Source organism: Alexandromys fortis, unplaced genomic scaffold (assembly GCF_014885135.2).
Source record: "Alexandromys fortis isolate MF-2015 unplaced genomic scaffold, M_Fortis_MF-2015_v1.1 scaffold_25, whole genome shotgun sequence".
NCBI classification, from domain to species: Eukaryota; Metazoa; Chordata; class Mammalia; order Rodentia; family Cricetidae; genus Alexandromys; species Alexandromys fortis.
In genome coordinates, this window is record NW_026067904.1 from 8,146,842 (window position 1) to 8,164,375 (window position 17,534).

A 17,534-nucleotide genomic window follows, 5' to 3' on the forward strand; every position below is an offset into this window, starting at 1 on the left:
GACATATAGAAAACTGTCAAAGAAGCTGGACTATATCTTGAATACAATCAGTGAAATTTATGGAAACCTGGACAATAAAAAAAATGGGAACGACAATGTTTAAAGTTTGGAAAGAGGAAATCACATAAAGTAAATGGTTAGCAAATTCTCAAACTGTCCATTTGGAAAATAATTAAGGATTGGTGGAACTCGGAGCGCTGGGCAGTTGTAGAGGATGCAGTCTTTTAAAAAGAGGGGGAGGAGAGGGGTTTTAGAGACTGTGAATTATTTCCTTAGACTGACTGTTTTTGTCATCGAAACCTGGCACTGGCATTATCCCAAAGTAAGCACTTTCATTTTCAAAGATTCCTTCTCTTTTTGATGAGTCCTTCACTCAATAAGTGCTCGTTTAAGAACCTATACTAAGCACAGTTCCCAAAGCATGCATGTATGTCTCTCCCCTGTATTCAGAATAAGAAGATCCCTTGGGCAAAGTCACAGTATTCTATCCAGGTCTCCTTCACCAACTTCTTCATCATCACTTCCTCCTCCCGGGTAGATGGTGCAAGAAAGCAGATGTTTGTTGGATGAAAAATTACAGTACTCAAGTGAAACCCTTTCATTTCTGTTAAAAAATATACTCTGACACCAGTAGCAAGAGTTGATAAGGAGGCAGAATTCACTTCTGTGCACAGTTGTCACAAATGGGAAAGTGATGCTTTCATTCCCTTCTCTCTATGCTCAGACCACAGGCAAAGACTCTGGTCATGCCAGTGTTAAATTTCTGAAGTAGCCACAGCATTGAGCAGCACTGCTGACAGTTTTTGCTGCCTCCTTGCTTTGTGTGGCTCCTTTGTGAGCTCTGTTACAAAGTAGAGTGCCCTAGGGTCACTCAGACTGTGTCATCATTCACCCCTCGCTATTGTGTCTCCAAGATGAGAAGGTGCTATGCATTGTCACTGTATTCCTTGCAGATTGTTCATTTTGATTGAAGTTTATTATGAAAATTCTAGCCAAGCAATAATTCATAGAAAGGAGAGCTCTCCCTACAAAAGAAAAGCCCAGCTGAAATGATAGGAGAGATGCCTGCTGCGTACAATGCTCCCAAAAGAAGCAAGAGTGGCAGAGATGACTGATAGGCAAAGGTCTCATTGCTGATGGTGTTTACATGACATTCCAAGCCTCATATCACTGAGGACAGGAATATTACAGCCCTTACCAACTGAGGCAGCAGCTACAGTTTCCTCTCTGCTCCAACACATACAGTTCAGAGTCTTCTTGCTGGAAGAATGGGCATGTCATAGAATAAAATGTTTCAGTAATCACTTACTTTTATACATATCCACTGGGCAATCATCCTTCTATTTTCTTCTTCCACAGAGTTCACAGAACAGATGAACAAATTTGTGAATAGAGAAGTCCTATGAGCAAACAAATAGAATAGAATGACTTTAGAAGATGATAGATTGATTTGGATGATACAACTTGGGGTAAGGCACAAGTCTGAGAGTGGCGTTATGAGCAACTGGATAAAGAGAAAGAGAAGATAACCAGTTTTTTTTTTTTTTTTTTTTTTTTTTTTTTTTTNTTTGGTTTTTCGAGACAGGGTTTCTCTGTGGCTTTGGAGCCTGTCCTGGAACTAGCTCTGTAGACCAGGCTGGTCTCGAACTCACAGAGATCCGCCTGCCTCTGCCTCCCGAGTGCTGGGATTAAAGGCGTGAGCCACCATCGCCCTGCTTAAGATAACCAGTTTTATAATGTGATACTTAACTAATAAGGCAAAGAACAAAGTATTTTTTTTTCATTTCCTTAAGTCTGATTTTCTTCCATTATGAGTTCTGTTGCTTGGCAGATTTCTTAAGGAATGACCAAAAAAGGATAGAAGCAAGAAGGGGGAATTAAGGAGAAAGAGTGAGGAAAGGGAGAAGGGAAGGAAGGAGAGTAAGGAAAGATAGAAGAGAGAGGAAATACAAGTCACTTACTAACCGAAACAACATGTTTATGTTAACAGACATAGTTCTCCCTCCTTTCATGATAAGAACATCCACGATTGGGCATTTTCCCACTACATCCTCAAAGCATGTACGGTATTAAGGAGACATTGAACAGCTCGGGTAAACTACATCCTGTTTTGTTTGTTTGTTTTCCTTCTATGATCTTCACATTTATATTTTCTACCCCTTGAAGACCATGGTTTGTCCATCTAGAAATCTTACAAACAACACTTCTTGATAATATTCATGCAATAAAATTGAATATTGGAGATAACTTTGAATGGGGGTAAAGAGTGAAGAATTTTTCTTTCAGTATGAGTACACCTCACTCAAGAATTAAATATAACTTATCGTCTTGTACTTTAAACTTCTTCAAAGGTCAGTTTTTCATATATGTAAAGTTGTGAGAAATACTATGCTGATATTCCATATGACTTGTAGCTAATCTCATCTCTCCAGCCACAGTCTTTTGCAGAACTGCATTTCAGTGTGATAGTCAGGATCTGGGCAATTCAACAGTGACACAAAACATCACCATAAGAACATCACTCCCCTCTCTCTGTCATTGTGAGGCCCACACTCTTGCCACCATGCTCCATTCTGAATCTTGCAACAAGCGCAAACTTTTACTTTTCTAAAGATTTGTCGTATCAAGATTTATATCAGGAGTAGCCTAGAACATGCATCTTTTGCAATTGTCTTGATTTTATTAAGAACAATTCTCTGGAAATTAAAGCAGTTATGTGATTCCATTTTTTTCAGTGTGTAAATATTTGTTTTGTGTCCCAAAATCTGGACCATTTTAGTAAAACTTTAGCATTCTGTTGCATAGACTCTGCATTCTTTCATGTTTGGGTGGGTGATTTTGCAGACATCCATTAAACTTGTTTGATGTATGATGTCAATTAACTTTGATCTTTTCCTATATTCTTCCCCAAATGGTCTGTCTTTGTGGAACGCTAAGCATTGAATCTACTTACTATTAAAGCACTGGTGTTAGTTGGTTTCTTTAAATATAACAGTAGACACTTTTATTAAATAAGGTTCACTAGTACATATGTATTAATGATAATTTCTTCTTGGTTAACTGTTCTTTGTTTAGATGGCATTGTCCTTCTTTATCTCTTTTGATGAGATTTTAGGTAAAGTCTAATTTTTCAGATATTAGAATAGCAATGCTTCCTTGCATCTCGGTCCCATTTGATTGGATGTTTTTTCCCATCCCTTTACTCCAAGGATGTATATATTTAAAGATAAGGTGAGTAGACAACATGCCCAAACACAGCAACACAGGACATGAAAAAGTACAAAAACACAATTGAGTTCCTTTAATGTTGGCCATTTACTCCTGAGCATCGCTGCTTCCCTTAAATGCGCCTCATATAACATGTGTGACTCCTTTGAAGAATATTAATTTTCCTTTAAAAGAAGATGAAAATTGCAGGCAATTTCTGGGTTAGGGGTGGGAGCATGTGCCTACATTTCTTTCTCAACACTAGAACTCCATTTGGCTTGAACCAGTGCAGTAAAGGCCCTATGAATGATGCCTTAGCTTTTCTGAGTTTATATATGCCTCGATCTAGTTGTGTCTAGACAGCACTGTTCCTTGAAATCATTCATCCCCTCAGGTTCTTATAATCCACATCCTCTTGCACCTAGATTCCTAAGTATATGGATTTGATGAAGTCATCCTGTTTAGGACTGAGTGTTTCAAAATCTCTTTTTTTTTTTCTGCTTATTTTCTAGTCTGGAGTCTCTATTGCTATAAGAGGAATCTTTCTCTGATGACAACTGATAGAGAAGCTGATCTGTGAGTATAGTACAATGTCATCAGGAATCGTTTTGTTGCTATGTCCCTTGTCAGAATAATACTCTTTGGTTTCTCATGGACATGTAGCCTATCCAGTCTAAGGACCTGAACACAGTCAGTAATGGGTTCCATTTCCTAGAGTACCCTTAGATTCAAGCAGGTAGGGACTGGTTACTCCATTCATGTTTGTGCTGCTACTGCACCAGCATATCTTGATAGCATGGAACCACTATAAATCACAGAGTTTAGAGTTATGTTCACTGTTTCTTTCCTTTTCTGACAGACTGTAGAGTACCTTCCTGTATCATAAGGTCAGCCACTGTGCAGGTGGCTGGACAGTCACCCAAAGTTCTTTTGTGTCATTGGGGCATCCATCTTCAGCCTACATACCTATAGTATCCAGCAGACTTTTCCATGAACCAGGAAATTTAATGACAGTCCCATCCATATTGGCAATTTGTCAATCATTTTCTTCTGTATCCTGCAGAATGTCTCGCAGACTCTTTCATGAGCAGGAACCCTGAAGGATCAGCTCACCTTTAGGTAAGTTCAGCAGTCATTTCTCTGTTCTTTATTGGTTAAGCAATAAAAACAACACACTGACAGAAGGACCTCCCACACCAGACATGGTATTGGAAGGTCCCTGTTTCAAGGAATACACTGAAGGTTTTAAGGTGTCCTGGAACAGAGGAGACCCTGCCTTAAGGAAAACATAAAGTCACAAGAAGAAAGAAATTCCAAGAAAAAGAAATCAGTTGCATGCATGTCCTTTTTATCATGTTTTTTCTTCATCTCAGACTGCTTGATGTTTGTTCTTTATTTTTTCCTCCAACAACTTAATGTGTATGTTTCTTAGGCTATATCTTCTGGTAATTAGTAATTTGAGGTTTCAAAACCAAAATAATGCTTAATATAAAGCATTTATATTTACTTTTATTCTTCATGTCTTCTTTAGATTTAGCTGTAAACTATGTAAAACAGAGTCCTTTGAGAAGGGAGGGACTGGGCAGAGCAGATTGGCCTGTAGTCATTTTTATCAGAAGTTGTCTTAATTCTTGATTAATGTGAGATGGAACATCCAACTGTGGGTAATTCCAATACCCAAATAGAAAATTAGCTGCGCATAAACTAGAGAGGAAACGCATAAGCAGTTGTCCTCCATGAATACTGCATCAGTATGTACTTGAGCTCCTGACCTGGCATCCTTTATGAACGTCTGTTGCCTGGAATTGTAAACAAGCTAAACTTTCCCTAAGTTGAGTCTTTTCGTCAGAGTGTTTTATCAGAGCAACATAGATAGAAATGAAATACTTAATGAGGTTTAAGGGTCTTCCTAAACAATTCTTCATCCACTAATAAGAGAGACACACTCAACTCCAGTTGCTTTTCCTCTAAAGCAAAGCATCACATTCATATGTATGTTTGCACATTTGTACCAGCCTTCAAGTTTAGGAAACGTACTCCTTTGTGGTTTGTTTGTTTGTTGTTACACTTTCTGAGAAAGGGTCTTTATTATATTGTCCAGGTTAGCCTCAAGCTCAGAGGCTGAAGCAATTGTTTTAGTTAAGGGTCCAATTTGACATTATTAATACATGCTCTAACACCATGTTCAGAAGACTACTTGATGTGATTTGACATAATATTTCTATAATAAAGTGATTTCTATGTCTTAACCCATAAGCTCACAGAAATTGCTCCTCTGTTTCCTTTATTTCTGATGCTGGATTAATCTACTGAGGTTGTTTGTGAACTACTGTAAAAGTCTCACACATCTTTTTGGTTCTTTTTTATTTTATTTTATTTTATTTTTGATGAGACGTTCATTACAGAAGGTTTTTAATTTTCCATCTCTTTCAAGTATCTTCATAATATCACATTGAAATAATTTCTTTATCATAGCTGTTTTAAGATCTTTGTTTACCAATGTCTGCCTCTCTTTTCTCAGAACTTGCCTCGTAATTCTTCCATTTGTTTGAGATCTGCTGTGTTCTGGTGTGACCGGTGGTTTTCTAGTGAAATTTGGACCTTTTTTTGACTGTATCAAGAGACTAAAATTCACTTAAACCTTTTATTTCCACTGTCATTTTACAACAGTGAAAGATAAGTTTTTACTCAAGTTCTGTCAAATGCAGACAAATGTCCAAGTTTTCCAATAACTTTTTGTTGCTCTACAAGGTGGGAGACTGGTTCTGATATAGCACTGCCCCTCAGCTCTTTGATGGAATTGCAGCTTACACTGGAATCTTCTCTGCAGCATAAAGTACCTTTCCTAACTTTGAATAATGATGACAGTCCTGACGCCTTACAAGATCACACCTTACACAGTGCTTAAGAGAATACTGCTAGGAGGTTGTCCATATTTTAATCATCACCAATGTTGTGGGAAATGAAGCAAAGTGTATTTTCCTTTGTGGCCAAAAGGATATCCCTTCTTTACATTGCTGACAGTCTGTTAGCAGAGATAGTGAGTCACCACTGTACAACTTCCTGAGTTTAGAAATCTAAGTCTAGGTTTACCGTTTTCTCCTTGCATCCCACACCAGTGTAAATAGTTATGATGGTGGTGGCAGTGGTGGTGGCAGCAGTGGTGATGGTGTATGTGTGTGTGTGTGTGTGTGTATGTGTGTGTAAAGAGTATGGGGAGAGTGTAGCGGTTAGTTGTTTTAAAATTGTCTATTTCCCTATTTAGTCTCTTTCTGTTGACAAGACTAGAGGGAATAGGTTTTTACTGGGCTCATTGACTGCATATGTTGATATTTCCAACTTACCAGCTTTTTTATGTCAAAACCTGGATTGTATGAGATACAAAGAAACCCAGGATGTCCACCACGCTGTTTTTCAACCTGGAGGCCACGTCCCAATTTTTTTTTTCTTCCCAAACCTCAAAGATCTGTTACCATTTGTCTTACACATAACAAATAGGGTTTAGAGAAAGAATATCAACTCTGATTTCCACAAAGTACAAAGGCATTCTCTATTTCATTTTCCTTATTCTAATTATCTTACTCTACTGGGAACATTTCCTAGACTTCCCTTGTATATAGTATATGTATATAACTTATATTTCCTATTAGTTCTTTTCTCAGTAATGTCTTCTTCATATAAAACATACTATCCATTGATGAATATAATGCTTTATTGGATCATATATATTTGAGGCATAAATATCTGATATTTCTGTAATTGATTAAGTTCTTTCTTTCCCATTCAACTAATATTGTGTCAGGCTATTTATATTGAACATACCAATAATTTGTTTCTTAGTGCTTAATATAGAATTGGCAATAAGTGTACTTGGTAGTGGTAACTAAATGTTAACAATTTGAAGGGTTGACAGCCGGGATTTAAAATAATGTGAGTTACTGGAAACTATGGAATATGGGTGCACTGGGAAAGCAGGACTTTCCATACAACTTGCTTGGTAAGCAGTGCCCAACCTGTGTCTTGATCATTTTAATAACTTGGCAATTGCTTGGCAATAACAATGCTACACAATAGAGACAACTGCACTCAAATATAGCAATATATGCACTTATGTTATTTGTGATTTAATAAATATATACTCTTTGGTTCCAGAAAAGTTAGTTGGCTAACCATTCATATGATCAAAGTAAGAAATGCTTGTTTTTTTCTTTCTGTATTTTCAGGATATGATTGCTGACTGTATTCTTTAAAAGTTTGAAAACAGACTTGGTTGCCAAGGGTTTTAAAAGGTTTGAACTTTCTATAGACTCACACCTCCACAGAGGGGAGTAAGGATGAAGGTTAATGGGCCAATGATTTAATTGACCATGCTTATATAATAAAGTCCTCATGAAAGCAAAAGGGTCCTGAATTGTTATAAGAATCAGGATATAAGAAGATTTAAGAAGGTCCTTGGGAGCAGCACACCCAGAGTGCAAAGCAGCTCCAAGCATCTTTTCACACTCTTTACACTGGTTACCTCTTTGCTAGGATGCTGATCCGCTTATCATATAATACCCTTTATAATCAAAGAGTAGGCCCAATATGTCCCCCAAGTTTGCAGATATACTTAATTAATTAAAATAAATGAAATTCTAGAAGCTCTGATTGTTGAAAGTCCATGAGAAATACACATTGTGATCTCACATTGATGACTGGCGTCTTACATAGGGGACAAACTTTAATGTAAGTCATTATTCTGTGGGACCTATTGTGATCTCCTAGCATTCTGACTCAAACTGAATAATAGGAACACATTACATTTCTGCTGAACAGCTGTTTATATGTAAAAACTAAATAAAACCAAACACTTTCAGCTGTCTTAAGTACTGTGTTGAGCCTTATGCAAATAGAAACAAATACTTTTGCTTCTTATCTCTTTTAATGCTCACTATGGCATCAATTTAAGATAGGAATTCAAATGTTTCTTCTTATGTTTATACCATTCTACATTGTGTTTAAGATAATATATTAATCTAGAGAGAGATTTCCTTACATGTAGTGTGTCTCCTTTGGGCCTTTACTTGATATCCTATTATCCAGTTCAATTCTATCATTATGTATTCTGGGACAGGATCTTGTCCCAGAGGATAAGGGCTCAGTCTCATGTGATTTACCAATAACAGGTGACAAGAAGCCTCAAGTTTTGACTTGTGCTTTTTATTGAACAGATAATGATAGCCATTTTGTGGAGTTTGTTTAATTAGTTTCAGTGACTCACTGAACACAGAAAAACCCTTGTGTTTACCCAAGAAACTAGGTAAATGAACATCCAGATGCCAGGGTGTACAAGGCAGACTGTGTATGAAGAGATAACAGAGTCTGCACACTCTCATTGACCATAACAGCTCCTTCTATGCTCTGGAAGCTCAGCAAACCTGGTTCTTTACTGGTTCTGTAGAATGATTCATTTTCAGATGTAATTGATTTGATGATTAAACATTGGTCACCACTTTAATCTCTTTAGCTCTACTTCTTTCCTGGAATGTGTAGATGCTACTAGAAGGTCTCTACTTCTTCTTTTACTCTGGTTCTTTGTGTCAATGACCAGTTACCACCAGGAATCTATGCAAGGAACCTATTCATCATTACTTAGCAAAAAAGGGGGGATTTTTACAAGCCAGGAAATTGTACTTTAAGGGCTGCATGACAGGAAACAGGATAGAGACATTACAGCTTCTTGAAGTATCTTCACCAACACACTGTTGGTAGATTGTAAAAATGTTTTACGTTCAGGGCATAGAGCATGCACCATTGAACTGGGAGAAAGAAAGGTGATGGTGTCCCAACAAACAGTGGAATTGTTTTGTTTTCAGGTAAGGCGGGATGTGGAAAGAACTTCTCTATGCAGGAACAGGCACTCGTAGCCATCTGCCTTTCCAAAAGAGCCACTCATCAGGTGCTGCTTGGCTGGCGCTGTCTGTAGACTCAGCACAGCTGCCCCTCTTAAAGCAAGGTCAGACAAATTAACCAAAGTTAATTTCTCAAAATGACTTTGTCATCAAACTTTTATTGCTCTTCTTCTGTCAGGAGGAAAACTTCAGTGAAATTCTGCCGGTAACTCTCTGTCTGGACTGAGGGAGAAGACAGGTGTATTGTCTTGCAATTGTTTCAACCACTTCAAGCAAGTCCAGAAGAGAGTTAAAGGTATGATCCCAGACTAATCCGAGACTCAATGGGATGTGTTGAATTTGTGGGATTGTCAATATTAGGCCTCTTATATGACTTTTATTTCTATATTCTTGTAACATCTTTAGTTACATTTAAATAATTTCAGTGTTTGTGGAGCCTATGTTAGAGGTAGGGGATGCTATCTTTGGGATGTAAGTGACAGGCAGTGAAAGGGGATTTTATTTTACCCTTTTTTGTTCTACCTTTCTTCAAGGAAACAAGAAACCCTGATTGAGGGGCAGTGAGGAATGCTAAGCAAGGTGCATTTTTTTTTCATTCATTCTGAGTACACTAACACTTTACTTGTGCCTTCATTTATTCTCTTGGTGAAATTCCAAGTCTGAATCTATTTGTTGAATATGAATTTTCCCCCCACAACACTCATCCCTTCCCTTCTTCAAACAAGCTCCTGTCACCGACATTGTGAGTTGAACAGGATCAGGAGCTGCTGGGGAGAGATGGGCTGGGATGTGATTTGTCAAGCTCAAACTGCCCAAGAACATGGTGGATTTGAAGTGTAAAAGCCAAGCTAAGCTTTTCAGGTCTGAGGTTCGCTTAATAATACAGAGGATTTAAACGGGATTTCTCTTCCAGACAGTTCAAAGAGTTTTATTACTTACTCTGTATTTTTACTGAAATCATTGCAAAGAAATGACTCACCCTGTTTCACCAGGCAGAAAACTTTGTGCCATTTCCCCAAATGGCAGCAGGTTTCAGAAATCACATGAACCACACTTTATCCATGATATTGGTGAAGCTCAGAACTGATGCTAAAAGGCCTAATTTTTAAACTCTGGATGATAGAGCTAGTAAATCTGAATATGTCTAAGTAATCGTTAATAACATATTAGCTCATCTTCTTATGTCTAGGCCATAGAAGAGTTGTTGAAGATTAAAACTCAGTTACCACCAGATGTCCATGTGATCAGTTTGTTAAGCAGAATGAATGCAGTGTTAAGAAAAAAATATTCATGAATTCATAGAAGGGATTTCTGTGTGTCAAACAAGATATGTAGTAGAAATTTGTGAAACAAAAACTAGGTTTTACAAGGCAAGATGTTAAGTGGTGTATATAGAGATAATTGCATTTGTAAGAACTGAGTTTTGGGGTTGTGGCACTCTTGGTAGGTTATAGGGAATCTGTTTAAAAAGACACAAGATTCTTTAGCTGACAACCTGTTTTTGAGAAGATAGGTAAATGAATTTAGCTTTTCTCATCCTTCCTAGGGAATGTTAGATTGTTTTCCTTGTTTTGTGTGGCTATGGCTGTTGTTTATGGAACAAGATGCCAGATGAATGTTCCAATCAGAAAAAGTAAGTGTTGTTTCCATCTGAACAAAGATACTTCTGTACATGAAACAACAAAGCACTCATCAGGAGGTGTCGCAGGAATCTTTACCCCACAGGAGAAAAACAGAATAAACCAGTATATACTCAACACTTTGATTTGCAGAGTTCTGTTTTTACAATGAGACGGTTACGTAAATATTCTTTGCGGAAATTCCAATCTCCAATCACAAGACCTACATTTGACACTAAACTTAAATCTCCTTAACTATATCTGAGCTTATTTTACCTAGCTGAATGGGCACTCCTTATTTTCCTATATCAATCGACATTCTAGATGTTACATAACTTGTCTCAGATCAGCATCACCACCAAATCCTTCTGAAGCCAACTTCATATTGCTCCATTGATCATCTATTTCCTATTTACCAGAAAAACCACAGTCCATTATCCTAACAGATCACATTCTCTAGGCAAACATACTCATGAACGGCCTGATATAACTGATGGCAGTCATCAAGACATCAAAGATATTCCATTCCCAATTCACTAAGATCCTTTTCCCTTTAGAAAGACACATCTGAAACTCCTTATTTTTCAATCTTCCTAAGCTTAAGGCTAATCTTTGATACTTTCCCTTAAACTGAAGTCCTTGCCTTCTTCATCACTGAATTAAATTATGTTGCCTTTTTGCTTGCACATAATTTAAACACATAAGTACTGTAAGGTCTCTAATGCGTTCCCTGAAGATATATTTCTGCATCATAATGTTCTACTTAGATCATAAACTACTCAAGGTCAGTGAGAGTGCCTATTTAACTCCCTTCGTGTTCTCCTAACAGCAGCATGTACTCCGATCCTGAATAATTGTCCTCATGAAAAGCGGCTGAAGGTGTTTCCCTTCTTAGCTGTGAAAATGGAACCAAGGTGAAATTAGTAAGTTTTTCATAAGGTAGTCAAAGTTTGGTGAGAAGACACTAATTGTACCAATGAATTTCTGTTTCTTTTTGTTTTAACTCAAGATTTGTTTTCCTTAGAAAACATGCATAAATATTAATAGTAACTACATGATGTAACTTTGGGGAAAAGTAAATTGAAATCAAAATAACAATAAAAAGATTTTAATATGACTCTTAATCTGGAATTCCTTAGAATCAGGAAATGGTGGACACATGTTTCATAGGTATGTTCATGGGGTCTTGAGCATAGCAAGTTGGTACCTCTGCTTGGCAATCACATTTGGCTGATCACTCACCTCTTGGACTGCTCTGTGCCTGTCCTTCAGAGCACCTGAGGTTTCAGGGGATTAGTGGGTTCAAGGGCAGAGTGGGAGCAGCCTCCCTGCAGGAAGCTTGCCTGCTGGCTGACTAGTGAAGTTGAGGCAGGTGGGGAGATGCCTGCCATCTGATCAATGGGTGTGTGCGTGTGGGTGGGATGTTGGAGAAGCCTACTTCAGCAGTCACATCTGCTGTAGCAAGGTACATTAAAACAGATGGCCTTTGCCTTAGGTAAAGTTGTTCATGACTTGTTTGTGTGAGCCCCTCCTTATCTCTAACAGTTGGGCCATGTGGAATCCAAAATCTGCAACTTTGATGGGATTTTGACACTCCACTTACCAAGATCATCTTCACATATCCTAGATCTTTTTTTTATTGATTTTTATTGAGCTCTACATTTTCCTCTGCTCCCTTCCTTGACTCTCCCCTCCGCCCTTCAATCCTCCCCAAGGTCCCCATGCTTCCAATTTACTCAGGAGATCTTACACACATGTTGCATATTGTATCATTGACCATGCATGAAATCATCTTTCTAATCAATTTACTACTTTCTTAATCCTTCATGTATTTTTCTGTGGCCTACCAAGAACACAGATGATTCCTTATACCCTATTCCACGGGTTCCTGTTTCCCTCACCTTAAAATGTTCCGCATTTTAGGCATAGCAATGAACTATTCATAGTTGAAAGGAAAGGTCTTAGACTACACAATATACAAAGGAATACTCATCCATATGCCTGTGATAGCCTGAGGTCTCTTACTCCTACTCACTTTAGATTGTACTCTAGTATATTCTAGGGATCATTCTCAGCAGTGGTATTTATAGAATTTGAGTGCAGAAACAGAGAAAAGAACTTTTGCTTGCTTTCTGACATGTTAGTCTTGCCATTTTTTTTTTCTGAGAATGATTACCTTTTAAAGTAAATCCGCCTCTGATAAATGCATTCTACAGTGCCCAGTTCACATTAGGAGATGGCTTTTAAGCTCAGGACTCTCCTTTTAGCCTTAATTACTGTCCCTGTTCCCTTTACTATAGAAGCTCTTGCTACAGAATTTCTCTTTTCAGCTTTCACAAAATGACATAACTTCCAAGACAAAAGCCCTTGTCCCTGGTGATCACCTGCTTAGGACAGCCCCACTCCTGTGCCTGCTCCCCTGCTTACAAAGCTGGCTTTGACCATTGCTTTCTCACCGATGCCTTTGGTTTCACTGATTCTAAAATAAAATAAATTTCTCTTATGACTTTCTGCCAAAACACAATATTCTTCAACTTAATCATAGTCACAAAAACCATATTTGTCTAATTATGGTTTCCATTGTATTATCTTTTATAATCATTTTGGCATGGAACTGTGAAGTCCTCGTGGCTGGGATTTGTCTGTATATTTTACTACTTCATAACTACGCTGCTCTATTAACTTGACAGTTGCAGTAGAACCTCCATACACGCATCTGACTACATAACATGATGTGGGAAAGGGGACCTGAGCAAAGACTCCTGAGGTCTGGGCTCCAAGTAGATCTGAAATAGAAGACAATACTTTATATCTTTTAGTACTAATGCTTTGAGACCATGTATCATGTGTCATAGAGAAATGAATATTTAGACGACTTTTGTGGATAATTCTAGTGGATTCACAAATGTAAACAAAAGAGTGCAGCAGGATCTCTAGTTATTCTTGGTAGGTAGACAGAGATCATGTTGGTCACTACCCTGGCTAGAACTCTGGGGTTGACCACACTTGCTACAAAGAGATTATAGTTTGGAGTCCACAGGCAGCTTGCCGCTCTGAAAGAAGCATAATGATACGAGTCATTTGGTCTCTGACCATAAGGCATGCCTAAGGGTTTTCAGACATAACAGAAAATTTTCATGGCTAGCTGTATATCCTTCCCCTAGTTATCATTGTACCTGCCAAGTTATTCCTTCGGCAATGGTGGATTAGCAGGATTTTAATTATAAGGATTGGTATGAAGATGCTCTTCTTTGATCATGTCCTGTATTTCAAATATACTCTGTTTCATTTGTGTGCTTCAAAATTTAAAAAAAATGAGGATTGTTGTGAAACTTTTATCAAAACATGCTAGCCATCTTCATATCAGGAGGAAAGTACTGTCTTAATAATATTTCATGATTCCATTTTATCATTGTGAAATTTGCTTAGATCTTTAGTCTTATTAAATATGTAAAGGCAAATGCCCAAATTTCACAGAACTTTGCAAAGGCTCTTGATGTATGTAATTGACTGATTTTGTTCTTGTATTTTTGGTATTATGAGACAGGTGTTGTGCAGCACTGTCTGCCTGGTGTTGGAATTATGACCGTGCTGCCTTAGCCTCCTGAGTGCAGAGATAGCTAGCTGCGCACAATCATTCCCAGTTTGGAAGTGGGTCAAAAAAAAAAGTGTTCTTGTATTTCTTTAACAGAATATAGAACATTATTTTCTTATGTCGGGCAATATAATTCAGAAATATATCATAATATATGTCATTATAATATTTAAATGTATCATTATATATGTTTCAATATACATGTATCCAGGTACAGGCTCAGAAATACATCGTAATGATTCATTAGGCAAGGGTGAATATTATGCTTCATCAATATTTTACAATGACCCACTGCTTAGGCATCAGACAGCCATGTGCCATGTGGTCATATGCTCTGAACAAACTTTCAGAGATATTTGTTTTGTTTTTTGTTTGTCAGTTGCCATCATTGGCTCTCTCATACATTAGTAAAAGGAAAATAGTGAAAATAGGTAATGATGATTTTAATCAAAGGGAAATGTAAATAAAGCACTTGTGTTCTATGTTCCTTAAAATTATTTCTGTCATGAAGATGCAAAACACAAATATCTCAGGTTTTGAGAAGTTCTCCATTGCTGTGATATTATACAGAGATAACAGTTTTCCAAGATACTTTGTTCTCTGGAGATAAGAGGTCTAATGCCTCTGAAAGTGTCATGGTTTGTCCCAGAAACTCTTATGTAAGTGTTAGAAAAGCATATTAGTACATTTAATTAATATACACATATTTAATTTTCATGTACCATCTAAAGGCAGCATTTTTCATAACACAGCTGATTTGGATATGCAGTAACACCCACTATAGTTTATGTCATTATCAGAAAATGTGCAATTCCTCCTAAAATTCAACATCTAGAAACATCAGAAGACATTGGCAAAAATCATTATTAGGATGAGCTTCAAACTTGGAAGTAAGGTTGGATAATATCCCAAGGTTGCAGCAGAATAACAAAAGGCTTGACGCTCGCTCGACGGAAGAGCTGTTTGATAATTGCTGTTGGGATTTGAACCTACTAAGGGACTAATCCAAAAGGGTGCCGACGCAATACCTCTGGGGAAAATTCAGTTCTGAATGGAACCTGGAACCAGGGCAACTGCTTGGCAGAATTGGCTGATCTGTTTTGTTCTGATAAAATCTTTGTATTTAATATCCTTCAGAATTACTTTCTGATTTCAAAGATCTAGGGTTACCTCATCAATTAGCAATAATCCCTTTCCTTCCAACCATAACCCTTTGCTCATCAAAGCTATCAGTAGGGTCTTCCCAACTAATCAATCCATATTTGTTCAATGTAACTAGTTTATGTGTGAAAACATACAAAAGTAGCTACCTAGAAATGACATATGAATGAAATAAGATCCTTGACTTCAAGGAACTTTAAGTTCTGGGAGAAAAATCAACATGAATACAATATGAGTAGAGTTTCCTCATTGATCAATGAGGTGAGAATGGGCTTTGATTGTTTAATATGTTTATTGTGTTTTTTCTGTCCTCTGATTGCAGGACTTTATGCATTAAATTATTATTATAGAGATTGATGAGTATAAAATTAAATTAAATCCTGTCTGTTTGCTTGATTTAGCAGAAGCCTGCTCTGGGGAGATTGAAGATCCACAGAATAAGAGAAACGTAGTGACTGGCAGGTCTAAAGGGGTCTGGCCCATTTGATAGCACCGAAGCCTGTCATAGGACACAAATGCAAAGGAACCCTGGTGAGATATGTCTCACAGCTGCAGACACCTAGCTTCTGGGCTTAGAGAATGTTTTCCTACCATCTGTCACCTGGTCTGAGGAGATAATTACTGACTTCTGTGTGAAGAGCTGCTCGTAAATGCAGCTGGATGGCCAGCTCTCTTAAATTACCAGACCCAGGAGACCAGAACTTTCTGTTGTTTCCATGGAGCTCCTCAAGTCATGCCTTAGACTGAGATTTGTGTTCAGTGGTGTACGTGTGCGGGAAAGGTCATTATCCTTCCTGACAGGCAGATGTCCTAGATACTGCAATTACATTCCCCAGATACAGAAACCCTTAACAACAAATTAAATTAAAAATAAGAAACTAGGGTTTCAGTCAGAGATCAAACTCACAAAAAGGCAAGATGAAAGAGGTTAACATATTCTATTCTGGTACAAATGCTGCCTGCGCGAGTATATGGGTATCACATCCTGTAAAAAAGCTGGGAGACAGTTATAAATAAATGTATGTTTCTCCCCATACTATTGCACTTTCCTCTCCAAATGTGTGGATGATTGTGAAGAAAAAATCCTATTAGGTTGAGTTTCTAAACAATGTTGTATGACTGCCTTTTAACATGTATGAAACATATTCTTGTTCAATTAAGCTTCCACTTATAGTACAAGTGTGGGTTAAAATATAAAATAAAAGGAGCTGAATCAAAATGATGATTTCCTGTCTCTCACATACGAGGTTACAATTCAACTTCAATGAAGATGATGTTTGAGAATTTGACATGTTTTTAAAAATATTATTATTATTATTATTTTACATAAGTTCAGTTTGTCCTCCCTTGCCTCCCAGTCCCTTATCTCCCCTACCCTCTGTCTCCACTCTTTTGCAGTGCTCCTCTGTTTATATTCAGAAAAGAGCAGGCCTCTCAAGGATATCAGCCAATCATGGCATACCATGTTGCAGTAAGACTAGGCACCTTCCCTCATCTTAAGGCTGCACAAGGCAACCCAGTATGAAGGAAAGGATTCCAAAAGTCATCAAAGGAATCAGAAACAACCCGTTTCCACTTTTAGAAGTTCCACAAGAAGACCAAGCTACACAACTTGCATTTCCGTGCAAGTTTTCTGGTAACAAATTAACGTCTTTTAAAGTTAGGCTGTTAGATACTGCCTAAACCAGAAGAAAGTTGGGGTGTGGAGAGCCATATAACATGTGTTAAAAAACTAATTTAATCCTTTATTTATGGCTAGAAACCAAATATGAGTGAGTACATCCCATGTTCCTCTTTTTGGGTTTGGCTAACCTCACTCAGGATGGTGTTTTCTATTTCCATCCATTTGCCTGCAAACTTCAAGAATTCCTTGTTTTTTACTGCTGAGTAGTACTCTAATATGTATATATTCCATACTTTTTTCATCCATTCTTCAATTGAAGGGCATCTAGGTTGTTTCCAGGTTCTGGCTATTACAAACAATGCTGCTATAAACATAGTAGAGCATATACTTTTGTTGTGTGATAAGGCCTCTCTTGGGTATATTCCCAAGATTGGTAT